At 39.4% G+C, this 22,248-nt stretch overlaps 1 protein-coding gene across 4 annotated transcripts in view; it reads right to left on the bottom strand.

The window, feature by feature from the left end:
- The window catches only part of NTN4 (netrin 4), a 129,970-nt gene that overhangs the window by 81,057 nt on the left and 26,665 nt on the right, over positions 1-22,248 (bottom strand). The gene's annotated exons all lie outside the window — the stretch shown is intronic.

The raw sequence follows: 22,248 nt of genomic DNA, 5'->3' as shown, positions 1-22,248 counted from the left end.
ATCAGTTATTAACTGAGGCCACTTCGACTAGAAATATTTTTGGTCCTCCTTTTCTGGATCTGCCTGGCAAGCCTGTGGCATATATTTGGAATATTTTTGTGTGTTAGTCACTCAGTCATGTCCAACTCTGCAACCCCATGGACTGTAGCCCACCAAGCTTCTCTGTGCATGGAATTCTCCAGGCAAGAATATTGGAGTAAGTTGCCATTTCCTTTTCCAGGGAATCTTCCCAACCCAGGCATTGAACTCAGGTCTCCTGCATTGCAGGCAGATGCTTTACCATCTGAGCTACCAGGGAAGCCCAAAAGTGAAGTCACTCAGTTGTGTCTGACTCTCTATGATTTCATGGATTGCAGCCTTCCAGGCTCCTCTGTCCATGGGATTTTCCAAGCAAGAATACTGGAGTGGGTTGCCATTTCTTTCTCCAGGGAATCTTCCCAACCCAGGGATCAAACCCAGGTCTCCCCTCATTGCAGGCAGACTCTTTACCGTCTAAGCTACCAGGGAAGCCACAATATTTTTACTGGCAGTAAATATACAACCCTTTGAGAATGGATCTGATTTCTGAAGTTAGTCAAAAGTCATTTAAATACAGAGGAGGCAATGACAACCCATTCCAGTACTCTTGCCTGGAAAATCCCATGGAGAGAGGAGCCTGGTAGGCTACAGTCCTTGGGGTCGCTAGGAATTGGACACGACTGAGTGACTTCACTTTCACTTTTCACTTTCATGCATTGGAGAAGGAAATGGCAATGCACTCCAGTATTCTTGCCTGGAGAATCCCAGGGACGGGGGAGCCTGGTGGGCTGCCGTCTATGGGGTCTCACAGAGTCGGATACAACTGAAGTGACTTAGCAGCAGCATTTAAATCCAATGCAGTAAGTAATAAACCTGATTGAGTTAGTTAACAGCATTTTTGGTGAAAAGCACGGTATAATTAAGCAATGATTTTTTTTATTGTTTAGGTTATAGATAGGTTATAGATTCTATAGGCAATTTAAGGTGTTAGGAGGGAGGGAGGAAAACCAGAGGGAGGAAGGCTCAGAAGGGCATGCGAAGGAGTCTATACCTTATATAGGGGTAATAACATGGGCCTTGGGGTGGGGTGGTGTAAAATTCTCTAGTGGACCTGTTACTTTGGAGTAGAGACTGGTGGAGAAGGAAATCACTGCCTGTTGAAACTAGTGAATATAAATATAATGTAACATGAAGGATTATTAGAAGGAAGGCAACACTCATGCATGAGTTGCCTCAACACTCATGATGAGTTACACCTCATCATGCAGTTAAACAAAACAGACAAAACCTCAATCAATCTCATTGATTTATATAGTAAGAAACACAAAGCTCCTCTGAAAAATTCTTAAACATCTCTTGGCTTTAAAAAAAAAATGTCAAAACCTTATTTACAAAAAAACAGAAATATTTTGATAACCACATACAGCCATCCCTTGGTATTCAGGAGGACTGGTTCCAGCACTGCCCCCGCCCCAATACCAAATTTTGCAAATGCTCAAATCCCTTAGTTGGTCCTCCAAATCCACAGATATGAAGCCTGTGGATACAGAGAGCTGACTATACTATGAAATAAATTATTAAAAAGTAAACTTTGGATAAACTCCCATTTAGAAAGAATGTATGTAAAAAGTGACTTTCCAGGGGAAAAAATTTTTTTCTTTAAGGAATACTTTGGATAGAAAAATTTCATTTTACAAATCAATTTTGCATGGAAAGTATGAAAAGACAAGACTCTACTGTGTAGGATCAGATTTCCAGATCTACTGGTACAGAACTGTCCTCAGTGAAATATAACTTAAGGCAAGGTGTTAATTCAATGGACACTAGACCTCCTCTAGCCAATTCTCCATCCAGCAGCCAGAGTGATTCTTCACTAACAGAAATTGGACCATGTCCTTTGCTTAAATCCACACCCACCCAAAGACCTCCCATTTCTCTCAGAATAAAATACAAAGTCCTTATAATGGCCCTGCTTTATTTTTTATCTTAGTGCTATTACTACCTGCACATTATAGTTGTAGTTGTTTAATGTTTTACTAGTAGTCTTTTCAATATAGAATATAAACTTGGTTTGTTTTTTTTTTTGGCTGCACCACAAGACATACAGAATTTTAGTTCCCTGACCGGGATCAAACCCATGCCCCCTGCAGTGGCATCGTGGAGTCTTAACCACTGGACTGCCAGGGAATTCCAGTTCCCTAGAATGTGAACTTCTTGAGGAGAGTCACTGATGTATCTCAGGACAGTGCCTGGCACAGAACAAGGCCTGGTATTCAATAAATTTTTGGTAAATAAATTGATTAATTATAACATTGTTCTCAGCATTCAAATAACAGATGAGAATTTCAAATAACTTCCTTCTACAGGGTCATAAACAAATTCACATACTGAATTCATGTCACAGCACCAGAAGGGAACAGGTAAGTTATATTAAAGCAATAGTTATAAATAATGAATTATTAACCAGTATGTAGCTAATTTTGAACTTGCAAAACTTAAGAAAGCTGTGTCTTAAACAATAGTCTGTCCCCTTCATTCACATGTAAGGTGGCAGAAAGCAACACATTATCAACTAAAATTTTCCAACAAATAATATGTCACCTATTTGAAAGTCAATATAAAACTAATGTCTTTTGAGACTTCCCTAGGGGTCTAGCGGGTAAGACGTGCTCCCAGTGAATGGGGCCTGGGTTCCCTTCCTGATCAGGGAATAGGATCCCATGTGCCGCAACTAAGACCAGGCTCAGCCAAGTAAACAAATATTTTTTTAAAAGAATGAATGTCGTTTTCTTTGAACAACAGACTAAACATAACACGGTTTTATATTTCCAATCATTAAAAAAATTTTAAAAAACAGTGACTTCATTGTGAGATTTACATAGGGTTTATTTTCCATATGACTCTCAAACACTGGCATTATGTTAGACACTTGTGAAGAACTCTTGCTCTAAATAAGATCAGTGATGTGGCTACCTCCCAATTTATTAACCAGTGGTGCAAGGACATGGAAAAGGGTAACCAATGCTAAGTAAATGTGTTCCACTGAAAAGTCTTTGCATACTACACTGTCACCCACCCATCCTTTTCCTGAACATTGGTGGCAACTGTGTTTGCTCTCTCTGCTCCTGGCACATTTTCACCCTTGACATTTACCCTAGTTCCCTCTCTCTCCCTCCCCGTGAGAATTGTTGAGCACATGCAAGACTACAGGAAGATCTGTCAAGGTTTGTAGGAACTCAGAGGCTATTTTGCTTCCTGAACCCAGACTGTGGAAGCTGAATGGTGGCTCTGTGCTTGGTGTGCATGACACCACAGTTGGCACGCTGATATCAGCAGGGAACGGGCATTGTGACCCCCGAGGCTGCATGCTGGAAAGGAGACAGCAGAGTGCCACAGACACAAAAGTGAACGGGAATTTAAACCATGAAATCTTTTTTTCTAGAAAGGAGACGCCTTAATCTGATACCCTGGGAAATGGATCTACCCTGCACCAGGAAACAGAGAGTGTGCCAATCCAGATGCTTCAAACTTCTGGCAGGTCGCCTTTTGGGTCCCACCCAGTTTTTCTTCAAACATCCACAGAAGAAGCTTGTATGGCACTACTAAAATGAAGGAAGAAAAAGTGTAGAAGCTCTCCATATAACATCAGCCTCTTGTGTCTTTGTTCCTATCAGGAACTGGATGTATACACAGGGGCCATCGCTGTTCCTCTGTCTGTGATTGCTTCTGAAGATGCACTCCTAACAAGACATCGTTAAAAAGCCAGAGGGGGATGAGGATCCAGCCCAATTCAATGTTTCCAGCTTGTTAGTGCTATTGGCCAGGACTTCATGATCTTAGGCTTCCCAGGTGACTCAGATGGTAAAGAATCTGCCTGCAATGCAGGAGACCCTGGTTCAATCCCTGGGTTGGGAAGATCCCCTGGAGAAGGGAATGGCTACCACTCCAGTATTTTTTCCTGGAGAATTCCATGGACAAAGGAGCCTGGCCAGTTACAGTCCATGGGGTTACAAAGAGTTGACACAACTGAGCAACTATCACTCATGATTTTATCTTTTTAACTAAGAAATTTGATTATGTTTTAGTGATTATACTATGTTCATTACAGGAAAATCTGTCACTCAAAGTGTAGAAAACATTAAAAACCTACAATCTGATCCACGTGGAAGACAACCAGGGATGCCAGCTTGATAATATTTTTCCATCTGAACTTCTATATGTATACATACAGAGTATAATGTAAAAACTTTGGTTCAAATTTGCAAAACCTTGTGAATATTCTTCCAAATCATTAAAAATAACTCTACATCAGTTGTTCTCAAAGTGTGGCCTCCTAGACCACTATCATCAGTAACAACCTGGGAACTTGTTCAAAATGCAAATTCGTGGGCCCTACACCAGATTGACAAATCAAAAACTCTGGAGATGGAGCCCAGCAATCTGTGTTTCAACAAGCCTTCCAGGTGGTTTTGAAGCACAATAACATTTGAGAATCACTGCCACATAATTTTAAAAACTGCTTAGCGTTCCATTGTGTGACTATGACACAATTTATTCAGCCAGGCTGGTATCATTGTTTCCAGCTTTTCAGTATAACTCATTACAAAGTACAATGTTATAGCTAGAATATGGGAGTTTATAATAATATCTTGACACATTTCCAAATGTGAAAATCAAGAGTTATAGTTTCAAAACCTATCAGAGCTTCTTGAATGAATCATGTACCCTTTCTTACCTAATCTTTGGAATCTTGACATTTCTCAGTCTTGCCTCACTTCTCTAAGCCTGGAATGCCTCAAACTTTGCCTAAGGATCTGGATTCTTGGCTTAGGCTCTGCCATTTCTCATGCTCTACTAAAACAAAGAGATCTTCTGAACAGGGTAGAATCACCTACATGTTCTTTCTTTTCTAGAATACTTACAAAAAACTCTAAATAATACTGAGAATTAGTTAAAAAATGGCATTCTATACATTTACATAGCATTCTATTTATACTCAGAAATTTCAACAGAGTACCAACACAGTGTGGACAAAATAAGTAGTAGAGTAATATTAGGTATATAATAGTCAAGGAATTCTTTCCATTCTGAACTCATAATTTACATACTGTTTTATACCTAAAATTGTATTGCCTGTGTAGAATAATACTTCAAGAAACTTAGTTATCACATTAAAAAAAAAAAAAACTTTTTAGCTGCTAGTTTGAGGAATATTTCAGGTCCAAGCTGATTACCCATTCCATGGACTCCTCTGGCACTTGTTCTTCCCATGATGGCATTTTTACACTAGTACATTGTTATTGCTTATTTACTTGTCTGTATCCCACATTAGACTCTGCTCAGTGGGCAAGGATCTTGTTTGTCTGGTTAACAGCTGTGTCCCCCAGCATGTCCCACAGTCTTTGGCAAATTGTAGCATTTCATAATTAAGTTGAATGAAAAAATGAATGACTGATTTCTCCAAATAGCATTTTTTAAAAAGGAGAAGCCAAATAGGGAATAGGGTTTAGAAAAATACAGAAAGCAAGATGGTCTTACCACAAGTTCTGCACTCCTGATGAGGAGTATGTGAACACACATATTTGTATAAATACCTATGTAAAAATATAGGTAGTACATTTCAAGTGGTTTCATAGATTCTTTCCCTTCAGTAGCACACAAGATCTTTCATGTTCTTCAGAAAACAAATCAGGGAGGCATGAGCAAGGACCCAAACACATACAAATACTAGATATTTCCCATGGTTTCTGGTCTATTTTTTTATTTACCAAAAATAGAAGCTTCAGGATCATAACTGCAATTGTTATTTAATGGTTTTTGAAAACCTAGATAGCTTCATGTTCTCTCTTAAAGAGCTTTTGGTTTCAATGATTTTCTCTATTTCTATATTTCGCTTTTGCTTTTTAAAAACAAAAAAAAATTTTTTTTATTTATTTTTGGCTGTGCTGGGGCTTCATTGCTGCTCGGGCTTTTCTCTAGTTGTGGCGAGCGGGCGCTACTCTTTAGTTGCTGTGGCTTCTCTTGCTGTGAAGCACGGGCTCTAGGTTGGGCAGGTTTCAGGAGTTGCAGCACATGGGCTTTGTAGTTGTGGCTCCCAGGCTCTAGAACACAGACAGGCTCAATAGTTGTGGTGCTTGGGCTTAGTTGCTCCAAGGCATGTGGGATCTTCCCAGATCAGGGATCCAACCCATACCTTCTGCACTGACAGGTGGATCAGATCAGATCAGATCAGTTGCTCAGTCGTGTCCAACTCTTTGCGACCCCATGAATCGCAGCACACCAGGCCTTCCTGTCCATCACCAACTCCCGGAGTTCACCCAAACTCATGTCCATTGAGTCAGTGATGAAATCCAACCATCTCATCCTCTGTCGTCCCCTTCTCCTCCTGCCCCCAATCCCTCCCAGCATCAGAGTCTTTTCCAATGAGTCAACTCTTCGCATGAGGTGGCCAAAGGACTGGAGTTTCAGCTTTAGCATCATTCCTTCCAAGGACATCCCAGGGCTGATCTCCTTCAGAATGGACTGGTTGGATCTCCTTGTAGTCCAAGGGACTCTCAAGAGTCTTCTCCAACACCACAGTTCAAAAGCATCAATTCTTCGGCGCTCAGCCTTCTTCAAGTCCAACTCTCACATCCATACATGACAACAGGAAAAACCATAGCCTTGACTAGACGGACCTTTGTTGACAAAGTAATGTCTCTGCTTTTGAATATGCTGTCTAGGTTGGTCATAACTTTCCTTCCAAGGAGCAAGTGTCTTTTAATTGCATGGCTGCAGTCACCATCTGCAGTGATTTTGGAGCCCCCAAAAATAAAGTCTGACACTGTTTCCACTGTTTCCCCATATATTTCCCATGAAGTGATGTGACAGGTGGATACTTTACCACTAAACCACCAGGGAATCCCCTTAGTTTTGCTTTTACCTTTATTACTTTTTTCTGCTTCCTTTGGGTTTCATTTTCTTTTACTAGTTTCTTGATAGAACTGTAGATCATTGTTTTGAGACTTTTTCCCCTAAGTGCTTCATTAGTTGCAGCTCATAAATTTTTCTATGCTGTATTTCCATTTATAATTCAGCAGAAATGCTTTATAATTTTCCTTTCTATGTCTTCTTTGACCCATGGGTTATTCAAAAATGTGTAATTTCCAAATATTTGGGGATTTCCAAGATACCTTCCTATAATTGATTTCTAAGTAATTCCTTTGTGATCAGAGAATAAACTTTGTATGATTTAAATATTTTTATATTTCTTGGCACCTGTCTTATGACCCAGTATATGACTTATCTTGATAAATGCCCTTGAAAAGATTTATATTCTACTGTTGTTGTTGAAGTGTTACATAAATGTTAATTACATCAAGTTGGTTGATAATGTAATTCAAATCATCTATATTCTTTTCCCTACTTGTTATATCATGATTTTCTCTACTTATTATATCAATTTCAGTGAGAAAGTTGTAGAAGTCTCCAACTATAATGATCAGTTTATCTATTCCTTCTTGCAATGTTTGCCACACTCATTTGAAGCCTTTTTATTAGGTGCATAAACATTTAGGGTTGTTATGTTCTCTTGATGAACTGGCTCCTTAATCAGTATGAAATGTCCCTCTTTATCCCTGGCAATATTCTTTGATCTGAAATTTACTTTGTCTGATAATAATATAGCCACTATCAGAAGCTTTTGATTAGTCTCAGCACTTATCTTTTTCCACTCTTCTCCCTTTAAATTATTTACATCTTAATATTTAAAATGGATTTCATATAAGCAGCATGATTGTGTCTTTTGAAAATCTATATTCAATTTCATAATCTCTGCCTTTAATTGGAGTGTTTAAGCCTTTTAAATGTAATATGATACACATTGTGTTTAATCTACCATCTTGGTTTTTGCTTTATATTCTGTCCCCCTTCTTTTTATATTTTCCATTAGATTGAACATTTTAGGGTCCTTTTATAATTTCCATTTTTATTAGTTATAACTCTTTTTAAAAAAATAGTAATTGCCTTAGGATTTATAGTATACATCTTTAACTTAGCACAGTCTATCTTTAAGTAATATTTACTACCTCACAAACAGTATAAGAAATATAATAGTGTACTCCCTTTCCTCCCTTCAACCTGTGTCACTGTGGTCATGCATCTGACTTCTATATATATTATAATCTCCACCACATATTGGTAATACTTTTCCTCTAAAAAGTCAATTATCTTTTAAAGAGATTTTAAAAATAAGAAAAAAGTATTTTACATGTAGCCACCTATTTTCCCTTTTTGATGACCTTCATTCTTTACTATTCCTTTATCTAGATATCCTTCTGCCTGAAGGATTTCTTTTTAAAATTTCCTGTAATGCAGGTCTGCTGGTTGCCTTTTCATGCCTGAAAAAGTCTATTTCTTCTTCATTTTTGAAAGATATTTTTGCCAGGCATAGACGTTTAGGTTAACTTTTTTTTTTTTCCTGTCAATACTTTCAGGATTCTGCTTAACTATCTTTTGGCTTGTATCGTTTCTGTACAAAAGCTGCCATTCTTGTATTCGTTCTTTTGTACATAAATGTGTTATTTTTTTGTCCCCCTCTGGCTGCTTTTAAGTTTTTCTCTTTGCTATTCATCGTTAAACTACTTGATTACGATGTGCCCTGAGGCAGTTTTCTTCCATTTCATGTGTCTAAGGTTTGTTATACTTGTTTGTTTAAGGTTTGTTGGATCTATGGATTTATAGTACAATCAAATTTAGAAAAACTTCATCCATTATTCCTTAAATTGTTTTCTGTTCCTCTCCTCTCCTTCATGGATACCAACTTATTCATGTACTACAGCTCCCTGATTTATTTATTTTTTTAAATTGCTGAGTTATTTATTTTTCTGCTTTTTGAAGTTGTTCCACAGCTCACTGATTTATTTATTTAAACTGATGATTTATTTATTTATCTGCGTTTTTTCTCCCTGTGTTTCATACTGGACCATTGCTACTGTCATGTATTGAACTTCACAAATCTACTTATCTGTAGGTCTAACCTACTAATCCCATTCCATGTATTTTTCATCTGAGACATTGTGTTTTTCAACAGTGGATGTTGAACTGGGATTTCTGCCATATTTTCCATGCTCCACTTAACATGGTCAGTCTTTCCTCTACATTCTTAAACATAAGGAATACAGTTATAATCGTATTAATGTCCATGACTACTACCCCTATCATTTATTTGTGTCACTTCCGGATCTGTTTCTGTTTACTTTTCTACTCATCATAGGTTGTATTTTCCTGCTTTTTTGCATGGCTTCATTGGCTGCCAGACATTGTGAATTTTACCTTATTGATGGCTGGATTTTTTTTTTTTTTAATTCTTGAGCTCTTTTCTGGGATGCAATTACTTGGAAATAGCTTGAAGTTTAAATAGCTTTTAAGTTTTGTTAGGTGGGACCACTGCATTTTTTAGTATCAGGCTAGTTCTGTCCTTTCATTCATACCCTTCTAATTATTCTACTGATGCATTACAAGGTTGAATTATAAAGTTTTCCACTGTGGCTGACTAATCCTGGTCCTGTGTGATCTCTAAGGATTTGTTCCCTCTGTCCTTTAAGGTGGTTCCTTCTCTGCCCTCAAGTAGGTTTCTTAAACACATGTGTTGATTGGTACTCTGCTGAAGACTTGAGGGAGACCATTTGTAGATCCCTGGAAGTCTCCCCCAGTGCAGCCGTTTTTGTTGTTGTTGTTGTTTCTGGTGCTCCACTCTGCAAACTCTGCCTCCTTGGTCTTCTCAAACTCTCAGCTCTTTAATTCAGGAAATCTATTAGGCTTCTCCTCAGTTCCTCTTTCCTGTGCCCCAGCCTGGAAACTCTAGGCAATAAGCTAGGGCAATCATAGAGTTCACCTCATTTGCTACTGCTCTCTTCAGGGATCACTGGGATGTCCAATACCATCAGGGATCTGCTGCTTGATGTCCAATACCTGAAAACATTTGTGTCATATATTTTGTCCATTTTTTTAGTTGTTTCAGGCAGCAGGATTAGTCTGATTCTTGTCATTGCATCTTAGCTGTGAGCTGAAGTCTAAAGAACCAAGAGAGTTTAATTGTATAAAATATAATTTTAAAAATGATAATTGAACTAAGTCCTTAGTTTTGTATAAAGCTATCATGGAAATTATACATTGAAATTTTAGAAGTGTGGGAACCATACTTGGAACATTTAGTAGATAAAAAGGCTTGAAAACTTGTTTTTTTATGGGGCATATCAAACTAAGAAATACAAAGAATTGAAAACATAAGCATCTGAACTTTGTAAGTTTATTCAGTAAATCTGTTTTGGTAATTTGTATATTTTAAAAGACAGGAAAATCCTCATTATAACATTCTTTACAGTTTATGTGACTTATTATAATCTTCTACTTTATATTTTTAAGTTTATATCATGCTTTGATGCATCTTTGTATTCCCATCTAATACTGTCTGACAGATTAATAATACTACTGAAAGAGTGTGTTAATTAGGATCATGTTAAGACAGGCTTAAATTTTCTGATTTAAGAATAATAATATAGATATAAAAATTTTATTTATATAATGTGAATTTTATTCATAAAAGAACATACTAAGCACATAGTACTTTACAAGAAAGTTTATCATCTTAAAAATATCTTAGTTGTTTGTTAGTCTTACACTACCTAAAATTTTTACCTTATTAAAAAAAGGATTCACTATAATCAATATTAAAATACTTTCTGAGTGCCAAATTTGAATAATGTATTTTCAGTAATAAATTTACATCAACTGCAAGAATGACAACACATTTAGAAAGGGAATCCCTGGTACTTTTGCCTAACATAATTTAATAAAAAGATAAAACACCTCTACCGTAAAAACTAACTGTATATATATATTAGAAAAATAATCACACTTCTTCCCAACTCTAAAGAATGACATCTATGTGGAGAGATATTTCCAATTGCATTATAAAGCATTTGTTTCGTGTGTTTCAGGTCATTTTTTTTCATGTGTTTGCTTCAAGTTGTTTGTTTCATGTTTACCAGTTCTTTAGAAATCGCATCTGGTTAATTCATTTGAATCTCATTACTACACATTGACAACTGTTCTGTTTATTGTTAGGTTGATGACACACCTTAAGATCTAAACATAGAAACTAATATATCTGTCTTCATTTTTACTGTTCCTCAAGCGAGATTGCAAACTCTCCTACTTAAAAAGTTCCTAAAATTTAGTGGGATTCACACACTCTAGTTTTGTATTGTCACCACACAAACAAGGAAGGCTTTATGTCACCTGGTTTCTGAAACTAGTTGCTGGCACCATGTAAGCTGACATTTTAGGAATCTGAGATGGAAAGCTGAAAGATTCTTTGAGTACCTGTACCCTAATATATTTTTGAAACCAGCTCTCTGTTGTCCTGGGTAGGTAATCTTTGGGAAAGTATGTGAAGTTTCAGGCCTCTTAAGGGTTGCAGTGAGTGGAGTTCTGGTTTCAAGGGGAAAGAAGGCTGGACAAGGAGTAGACAGCATAATTAACAGGTGGGTGTCTGTGGCACAGCAGCTGGTTGGGTTAATTTTAGAACATTTGTCCTTGACTGTGCCACTTTAAGTGGAGCACCTACTTGTGTTAGAGAAGTGTGTCTGTCTTTGGGCAGTGCCAAAATCCTTTTGCTTACACTCTGGAGCGTTAAGCACCCTGTTTCATCAGATAGCCCACCTTTTAAAGTGGGAGAGTTTTATCTACTCAACTAGTTCTTCTAAGATAGGACAATATAACCTAATAAACCTCTCAGTGGAGCAAGCTGAGGAATGCAGTGCACTCAAGTGACTTACTTGTACGATAATAACCTCGATTTGTAAGTACACAAAAGGCTCTTTGCATGTTTCAAGGACATATTTACAGTTTTAAAATGATGAAAAGGCAGCTTCTTAAATATCTTCAGGGGGAAGGGAAATGACAGAACTGCAAGGAGAAACAAGAAACAAGACAGAAGATCAAAATAAAGACTGGGGCTAAAAATAAATTTTAAAACATTCTCCAATACATTTGGAATGCTAGCTTTTCCTTTGCCCTCAGTAGTTGGAGTCTTGGGATCTGAGTGTCAGGAGAGTCCTTAGTAACAGATGATCTAGTCTGACGAGAGGAAATTGAGGTGCAGACTGCTTCAAGTGATTTACCAAAGGTCAGTAAACAGGTTTATGACCAAGCTAAAACTAGCACCCAGTTTCCTGATTCTAATCTCATGAGTTTTCCAATATATCCCACTTTATACTTGTTTGGCAGCCAGCCATTCCTGAATTAAAGTTAAATTTTAAATGCAAGATTAAGGAGAATTTTATATATGATTTATCCCACTTATCCTCATAATGGATGGGACTAACTGTGCCACCTTTTTTTTAATGGATATGACTAACTATACCCTTCATAAAAGTAACAATACTTACTCTTGATTGGCTCACAGGGATGCAGGGAAGATGTTTTAAAAGATATCAGATATAGAAACATTTTGAAAAATCACTGCTCTTTATAAATAAAATTGATTGGTGAATAGCTTTTTATTAGGGACCTGCCTTGTTTTTGTCAATCTACCTTCTTTGGGACTGAGCAGCCCAGTGGCTAGGATTCATGATAGGCCCTTCAGATGAGGGCTGTATGTCAACCTGAGTAACTTCCCAGTCTTTCCCTTCTGTTTCCTGGCAACACAGTCAGTCTACAGTCTGGAATACCCTCTGCCTCATCTCGGGTCATCAATGCCTTCTGTTTGCCTCATCTATGCTGGAAATTGCATACGTGACCTCTCTGCTTTCACTGCCTGTCCCTTCCAACTCTTGCTCCCTCTTTGTACTCAGTTTTGTATACGCCAATCATATTGAACTCCTTTCTGTTCCTAGAGAGCCCCATGGTCTCTCTCCCTTCCCCTTCCCAGACTTGGCCCATAATATTTCACTGCCTGGAATCCTTTTTACATTTTTTTTTTTTTTTTGGCCACTGTCACCCAGTGCTTGACTCCCCTTCCTTCCTTGGCCAACTGGTTACCTATCTTTTAGGTATCATCTTCCGCATCTTTCTTCACCATTCCTCTCCACTGTAAGTTTAGATGAGATGTTCTCATATGCTACTTCAAGCACCTGTTATTTCTTGCAGACTTCACACTACTGTGTCTATTTTAATTGCTTATATTCCTCTCTAGACTGTGAGCCCCATGAGTGCAGAGGGCCGTGTTTGCTTCTCCACCAGTACATAGCCGATGCTTGCCACATATAAGTCGCTTAGTCATGTCCGACTCTTTGTGACCCCATGGACTGTAGCCTGCCAGGCACTGCTTCCCATGGAATTTTCCAGGCAAGAATATTGGAGTGGATAACCATTTCCTTCTCCAGGGGACCTTCCCAACCCAGGGATCAAACCTGGATCTCTCACATTGTAGGCATTTAATTTACCTTTTAAGCTACCAGAGTCCAAAGAGTTAACACATATTTTTAGAAAGATGATACTCATACTTAATAATAATTCACATGTCACACACTGCTTTCACCTTTATTTACCTCACTTCATCCTTGCAGTAAACCTATGGTTGGTATTATTCATTGCCATTTTTCAGACATAGAAATTCACCTAGCTAGAAGTGGCAGAGCCAGTATTTGAACCCAGGTTGTTGGATTCCAAGTTCAATGTTATTACTATTACAACAAACTTTGTTTGGTTATAGAATAATTAAAAGTCTTAAGTAGGTGACCAAGGGAGAGACATAATTGGAGCTTCTCTACTGCTGCTGCTGCTGCTAAGTCGCTTCAGTCGTGTCTGACTCTGTGCGACCCCATAGATGGCAGCCCACCAGGCTCCCCCGTCCCTGGGATTCTCCAGGCAAGAATACTGGAGTGGGTTGCCATTTCCTTCTCCAATGCATGAAAGTGAAAAGTGAAAGTGAAGTCCCTCAGTCGTGTCCTACTCCTAGCGACCCCATGGACTGCAACCTACCAGGATCCTTCATCCATGGGATTTTCCAGGCAAGAGTACTGGAATGGGTTGCCATTGCCCTCTCCAGAACTTCTCTACAGAAGAATAAATCTGGCAAAGAAAAGCATCTGAACCATAGTGGAGGCAGTGAGGAAAGGGTAGGGCAGACAACCCATAGATAAAAGGCAAAAAAAAAAAAAGATTAGAACAAAAACTAAGAACTAAAGGCTAAGCTTTAGGAGCCACTTTTAGTTAAAGGCAGAAGAAAGGAGATGAGCCAGAAATAATACAAAAGAAGGGTCAGTGAGCAATGTAGGAAAATATTAAAAATTCATTTTCCTAGAAGCCAAAGGAAGTGAGAATTAAAATAAAGAAAATTAGCTATTAGTGGTGAGCTGAATACAGGAGGCAAGAAAGAAGACTGAGGAAAAAAAAGTTGGGGGGGGGTGGTGGCTGACTGAGAGAAGACTTTTGAGAGCCTAGATGGAATAAGGGATGGTTTATAAAAATTTCAAGAAAGAATAAGGGACAAAGAAGTGGAAGCAAAAAAGAAGTGACTGCAGAATTTTGGCAGTTTGTTTATTCATTAATTAGTTGATAGACATTTGGGTTGTTTACAGATTTTGGCTATTATGAATAAAAGTGCTATGACATTCACACAAAAGTAATTGTGAGAGTCACAATAAACTGTGGAAAATTCTGAAAGAGATGGGAATACCAGAAAACCTGATCTGCCTCTTGAGAAATTTGTATGCAGGTCAGGAAGCAACAGTTAGAACTGGACATGGAACAACAGACTGGTTCCCAATAGGAAACGGAGTTCGTCAAGGCTGTATATTGTCACCCTGCTTATTTAACTTATATGCAGAGTACATCATGAGAAACACTGGACTGGAAGAAACACAAGCTGGAATCAAGACTGCCGGGAGAAATATCAATAACCTCAGATATGCAGATGACACCACCCTTATGGCACAAAGTGAAGAGGAACTCAAAAGCCTCTTGATGAAAGTGAAAGTGGAGAGTGAAAAAGTTGGCTTAAAGCTCAACAGTCAGAAAACGGAGATCATGGCATCCGGTCCCATCACTTCATGGGAAATAGATGGGGAAACAGTGGAAACAGTGTCAGACTTTATTTTTCTGGGCTCCAAAATCACTACAGATGGTGACTGCAGCCATGAAATTAAAAAACGCTTACTCCTTGGAAGGAAAGTTATGACCAACCTAGATAGCATATTCAAAAGCAGAGACATTACTTTGCCAACAAACGTCTGTCTAGTCAAGGCTATGGTTTTTCCTGTGGTCATGTATGGATGTGAGAGTTGGACTGTGAAGAAGGCTGAGTGCCGAAGAATTGATGCTTTTGAACTGTGGTGTTGGAGAAGACTCTTGAGAGTCCCTTGGACTGCAAGGAGATCCAACCAGTCCCTTCTGAAGGAGATCAGCCCTGGGATTTCTTTGGAAGGAATGATGCTAAAGCTGAAACTCCAGTCCTTTGGCCACCTCATGCGAAGAGTTGACTCATTGGAAAAGACTCTGATGCTGGGAGGGATTGGGGGCAGGAGGAGAAGGGGACGACAGAGGACGAGGTGGCTGGATGGCATCACTGACTCGATGGACGTGAGTCTGAGTGAACTCTGGGAGTTGGTGATGGACAGGGAGGCCTGGCGTGCTGCAATTCATGGGGTCTCAAAGAGTCGGACACAACTGAGCGACTGATCTGATCTGATCTGAACTCATTTTTCCTGGGTATTTAGAAGAGGAATTCTTAGGTGGTGTGATAAGAGTGTGTTTAATTTTATTGGGAACTGAGAGTCTGTTTTCTAAGGTAATTATACTATTTTCCATTTCTCCTAGCAATATATGATGAAACTTTTAGTAGCTACACATTCTCACCAACACATGGTATTGTCAGTCTTCTTAACTTTAGCTCTGATAGTGAATATGAATAGTCTCTCACTGTGGTTTTAATGTACATTTCCCTGCTGACTAATGGTGTTGGGCATCATTTCATGTGTTTATTTGCTATACATCGTCTTTGGTGAAGTAGCTTTTCAAATCTCTTGCCCATTTTTATTCTTGTTGTTTTCCTTCTTGTAGACTTGAGTTCTTTATAAATTCTGATATATAATATATATGTGGTAAAGAATCCGCCTGCCAATGCAGGATATGCGGTTCAATCCTTGGGTGGGGAAGATCCCCTTGAGAAGGAAATGGCAACCCACTCCAGTATTCTTGCCTGGGAAATCCCATGGACAAAATAGACTGGCGGGCTACAGTCCAAGGGGTCACAAAGAGTCAGACACAACTGAGCATGCATGCATGCATATTCAGATATATTACTGGCACGTATTTTTTTCCAGTCTGTGGTTTGTCTCTTCATTTTCTTAATAGTATCTTAAAAGCAAAAATTTTTAATTTTATGAAATTGAACTATGGTGTTGGAGAAGACTCTTGAGAGTCCCTTGGACTGCAAGGAGATCCAACCAGTCCAACCTAAAGGAGATCAGTCCTGGGTGTTCATTGGAAGGTCTGATGTTGAACCTGAAACTCCAATACTTTGGCCACCTGATGCAAAGAACTGACTCATTTGAAAAGACCCTGATGCTGGGAAAGATGGAAGGCGGGAGGAGAAGGGGATGACAGAGGATGAGATGGTTGGAAGGCATCACCGACTCAATGGACATGAATTTGAGTAAACTCCGGGAGTTGGCGATGGACGGGGAGGCCTGGTGTGCTGCAGTCCATGGGATAGCAAAGAGTCGGACACAACTGAGCAACTGAACTGAACTGAACTGAACTGAATGAAATTGAATTATCAATATTTTCATTTTATGATTTGTGTTTTTTTTGTCCCACCTAAGAAATTTTTGTGTAACTCAAGCTTATAAATATTTTCTCCTATGTTTTCTTCTAGAAGTTTTATAGTTTTAGCTGTTACATTTAGGTATACAGTCCATTTCAGGTTAATTTTCTCTATGGTGTGAACTCTGTGTTAAGAACTAAGTTTTTGTTTCTTTCTTCTCCTTCTCCTTCTTTTTTGCATGTGGATATCCAATTACTCCAGCACTGCTTGTTGAAAACACTACCTTTTCTTTATTGCATCACCTTGATAACTTTGGTATATAGTTTTCTTTATGTTTCTTTTGCTTGAAGTTTACTGATATTATTAGAGCTGTGGATTTATAGTTCCCATCAAGTTAGAAAAGATTTGCCTGTTATTCCTTAAAAATATTTTTTTTTTGGTCCTCTGCTTCTCCTGTTTAAAAAATATTATCTATTCATTAAATTTTTTAGTCATACCACACGGCATGCAGGATAGATCCCCAATCAGGGATTGAACCCATGCCCCATGCAGTGGAAGCACAGGCTTAACCACTGGACCGCCATGGAAGTCCCTGCTTCTCCTTTTAGACACCAGCTATATGAATGTCAGAGAAGGCAATGGCACCCCACTCCAGTACTCTTGCCTGGAAAATCCCATGGATGGAGGAGCCTGGTGGGCTGCAGTCCATGGGGTCGCAAAGAGTCAGACACGACTGAGCGACTTCACTTTCACTTTTCTCTTTCATGCATTAGAGAAGGAAATGGCAACCCGCTCCAGTATTCTTTTTTTTTTTTTTTTAACTTTACAATATTGTATTAGTTTTGCCAAATATCAAAATGAATCCGCCACAGGTATACCTGTGTTCCCTATCCTGAACCCTCCTCCTCCTCCTCCCCATACCCTCCCTCTGGGTCATCCCAGTGCATCAGCCCCAAGCATCCAGTATCGTGCATCGAACCTGGACTGGCGACTCGTTTCATACATGATATTATACATGTTTCAATGCCATTCTCCAAAATCTCCCCACCCCTCCCTCTCCCACAGAGTCCATAAGACTGATCTATACATCAGTGTCTCTTTTGCTGTCTCGTACAGGGTTATTGTTACCATCTTTCTAAATTCCATATATATGCGTTAGTATACTGTATTGGTGTTTTTCTTTCTGGCTTACTTCACTCTGTATAATAGGTTCCAGTTTCATCCATCTCATTAGAACTGATTCAAATGTATTCTTTTTAATGGCTGAGTAATACTCCATTGTGTATATGTACCACAGCTGCCATCCATAAGTCTACAAGCAATAAATGCTGGAGAGGGTGTGGAGAAAAGGGAACTCTCTTACACTGTTGGTGGGAATGCAAACTAGTACAGCCACTATGGAGAACAGTGTGGAGATTCCTTAAAAAACTGGAAATAGAACTGCCTTATGATCCAGCAATCCCACTGCTGGGCATACACACTGAGGAAACCACTCCAGTATTCTTGCCTGGAGAATCCCAGGGACGGGGGAGCCTGGTGGGCTGCCATCTATGGGGTCGCACAGAGTCGGACACGACTAAAGCGACTTAGCATATGAATGTAGATCACCTCAGTATTGTCACACAGTTCACTGACATTCTTCTCATTCAATTCTCTTTTTTCTCTATGCTTCATTAATTTATAGTTTTCACTGCTATGCTCTTGGGTTCACCAGTCTTTTCTTCTGCACTATCTACTCTACTGTTAATCCTTTACAGTATATTTCCATTTCATATATTGCATTTTTCATCTTTAGAAGTTCCATTTGGATCTTCTTTATATCTTCTATCTCTGTATTCAATGTGTTTTCTGTATTCAATGTCTCAAACGTACAGAGTATACTTATAATAGCTGCTTTAATGCCTTTGTCTGCTCATTCTATCAGCTGTGTCATTTCTGGGTGTGTTTCTATTAACTGATTTTTCTTCTAGTCAGGAGTTATTTTCTCACGATTGTTAAATTTTTTTATTTTTTAAAAACTTTCTATTGGAGTAGAGTTTATTTACAATGTTGTGTTACTTTCTGCTGTACAGCAAAGTGAATCAGCTATACATATACATATACTCTTTACTCTTTTTTTTGGGGGGGTGGGGGTGCTTCCCTGGTGGCTCAGATGGTAAAACGTCTGCCTTGCAATGCGGGAAACCCAGGTTCAATCCCTGGATTGGGAAGATCCCCTGAAGAAGGAAATGGCAACCCACTCCAGTACTCTTGCCTGGAAAATTCCATGGACAGAGGAGCCTGGTAGGCTGCAGTCCATGGGGTTGCAAAGAGTCAGACATAACTGATCGACTTCATTTATACTGTTTTTTAGATTCTTTTCCCATGTGGGTCATTACAGAGTATTGAGAAGAGTTCCCTGTGTTATACAGTAGGTCCTTATTAGTTATCTATTTTATATATAGTAGTGTGTCATGTTTGTTAATTTTATCTATTTTTGGCTGTGCTGTGTCTTCATTGCTGCACAGGCTTTTCTCTACTTGCAGTGAGCAGGGCCTACTCTCTAGTCGGGTGCAGGCTTCTAATTGCAGAGGCTTCTCTTGTTGCAGAGCATGGACTCTAGGGCATGAGGGCTTCAGCAGTTGCAGCACGTGGGTTCAGTCGTTGCGGCACAGGGGCTTAGTTGGTCTGCAGCATGTCGGATCTTCCTAGATCAGGAAGTGAGCCCATGTCTCCTGCACTGGCAGGAGGATTCTTTACCAATGAGCCACCTGGGAAGCCCAAGTTTGTTCATTTTGATTGAACATTAACATTGTAAACATTATGCTGTTGGTTGCTGGATTTTGACGTACCTTTCTAAGAATGGTTAGACTTTGTTCTGCAGTCAATATACTTGAAGTCAATTTAATCTTTTTAAAAATGAAAAGTGTTAGTTGCTCGGTCATGTCTGACTCTTTGCGACCCTGTGGACTGTAGCCCGCCAGGCTCCTCTCTCCATGGAATTCTCCAGGCAAGGATACTAGAATGGGTAGTCTTTCCCTTTTTCAGGGTATCTTCCCAGCCAGGGATCAAACCTGGGTTTCCTGAATTGCATGCAGATTATTTACTCTCTAAGCCACCAGGGAAGCCCAATCTTTTTGAGGTTTATTTTAATTTTTGTTAGGGTGAATGCAGTCTAGTCTTTATTCTCAAGCTAATTTAGCCCCACTATTAAGGCCGTCTGAGAACCCTTCCAGGTACCTGTGAGTTATGAGGTCTTTCCACTTTGGATGGTAGGACCATAAACCATTCTCAGCCTTGTGTGAATACTAGGGATTGTGCAGCTAGCCTCTACATTCTACTGGTTCTTTCTCTACTCTCATAGAGTTTAGTTCACACATAAGCAGCTCAGTATTCAGCCAAAGATTTGGGGGGACCTTTGGACAGATCTCTGGACTTCTCCATGAAGCTTCCTCTTCTTCAGGGTTCTTCCTCACAAACTGTAGCTGTCTTGGCCTCCTTGAGCACTGATCTCCTGAAGTCAGTAAGATAACTGGACTTCAGGTTCCCCTTCACCATGCCTTAGAAATGCCCCATCAGTAACCTGGACAGTCACAGGGCTTGTCATGTTTTGTTTTCCCTCTCAGATCAGTTTTATGCTACCTGTTGGCCAATGTCTGAAATAATTGTACCACATATTTTTTCCTGGTTTTCTAGTTTTTTAATGTAGGAAGGTAATTCCTACAGCAGCTAATTCTTCACAAACAGAAATTCCATTTCAAATTGCTAATTTTTAAGATGCTATAGGGCTTCCCAGGTGGTACTGTGGTAAAGAACCTACCTGCTAATGCAGGAGATGCAAGAGATGCAGGTTTGATCCCTGGGTCAGGAAGATCCCCTGGAGGAGGGCATGGCAACCCTCTCCAGTATTACTGCCTGGAGAATTCCATGGACAGAGGAGCCTGATGGGTTACAGTCCATAGGGTCACAAAGAGTCGGACACAACTGAAGTGACTTAGCACATACACACACACAAGATGTAACTTCTGGAGTGTCAGAAGACAAAAGGGAAAGCCTATATGATTTAATACTTAAATGTAATTATTCTTTCTTTCTTATTTCTTCCCTACCCATATCCCTTTCCCTCCCTAAAAGATAGAGGATTCTACCTGAGATTTTTCCCTTGAACAAATGAAACTTGCAAATGAAGTTGCTTTCTATAATTTGTTGTATTTGGAGGTATACTCAGTATTTAAGAAGCAGAAACCATAGCGTTGCAGATACTTTCTTTTTCAAAGTAGATGGTATTACAATAGCTCTGGGTTGCTATTTCACTTACTGAATTAACAGTTCCTAGGATTTCACTTTGGCCCTGCTATCATTCAGCATGATCAGAACAAAGCTATTTACAGCCTTCTATGCCTCCTCAGTCACTTAATTGTAATGCTGCTGCTGCTGCTAAGTCGCTTCAGTCGTGTCCGATTCTGTGCGACCCCATAGATGGCAGCCCACCAGGCTCCCCAGTCCCTGGGATTCTCCAAGCAAGAACACTGGAGTGGGTCGCCATTGCCTTCTCCAATGCATGAAAGTGAAAAGTGAAAGTGAAGTCGCTCAGTCGTGTCTGACTTTTAGGGACCCCATGGACTGTAGCCCACCAGGCTCCTCCATCCATGGGATTTTCCAGGCAAGAGTACTGGAGTGGGGTGCCATTGCCTTCTCTGCTTAATTGTAATATCAAGTACTTTAACACAGAATGTAAATTGTGCACATGGCAAAAGTGAATTTTCCTGCATCACAGTAATTGAGATATCCCTTTAAATGAAGTGACCTAAGAGGCATCCTTGGATCTCCAGTGTACTTGAAAAACAGCCACATTTAAAAAAGATAAACCATGAACACTCAGTTATTAACATCCAGAAGAATTCTCTAAGTCTACAATACCTGCTGCTGCTGCTGCTAAGTCGCTTCAGTCGTGTCCGACTCTGTGCGACCCCATAGACGGCAGCCCACCAGGCTCCCCCGTCCCTGGGATTCTCCAGGTAAGAACACTGGAGTGAGTTGCCATTTCCTTCCCCAATGCATGAAATTGAAAAGTGAAAGTGAAGTCGTTCAGTCGTGTCTGACTCTCCTCAGCCCCACGGACTGCAGCCTACCAGGTTCCGTCCATGGATTTTCTAGGCAAGAGTACTGGAGTGGGTTGCCATTGCCTTCTCTGATACTAAACCTACATTTCTATAAATACATCCTCCTCTTTAAGAGTAAGACAACTCTTAAACACTAACAGGACCAAATGCCAGTAAAATTGTCCACTGTAGCAAAATTTTCAGCCATTTTTTCATGTTAAAGGCTTTAAAAATTTTATTCCTCTTTGTGCCCTCAATTAATCTTCCTTATAAAAATGCATATATATATATATATATATATAAGTTAAAAATAAACACTTTCCCTAACTGGCTACCATAGAAAACCACAGTTAGCAATTAGTTTGACTTTAAAACTAGCTTTCTTGTTGAACATCTGTG

This window comes from Bos mutus, chromosome 5, assembly GCF_027580195.1.
Source record: "Bos mutus isolate GX-2022 chromosome 5, NWIPB_WYAK_1.1, whole genome shotgun sequence".
NCBI lineage: Eukaryota > Metazoa > Chordata > Mammalia > Artiodactyla > Bovidae > Bos > Bos mutus.
This window is presented reverse-complemented; position numbering and strand designations above follow the sequence as displayed.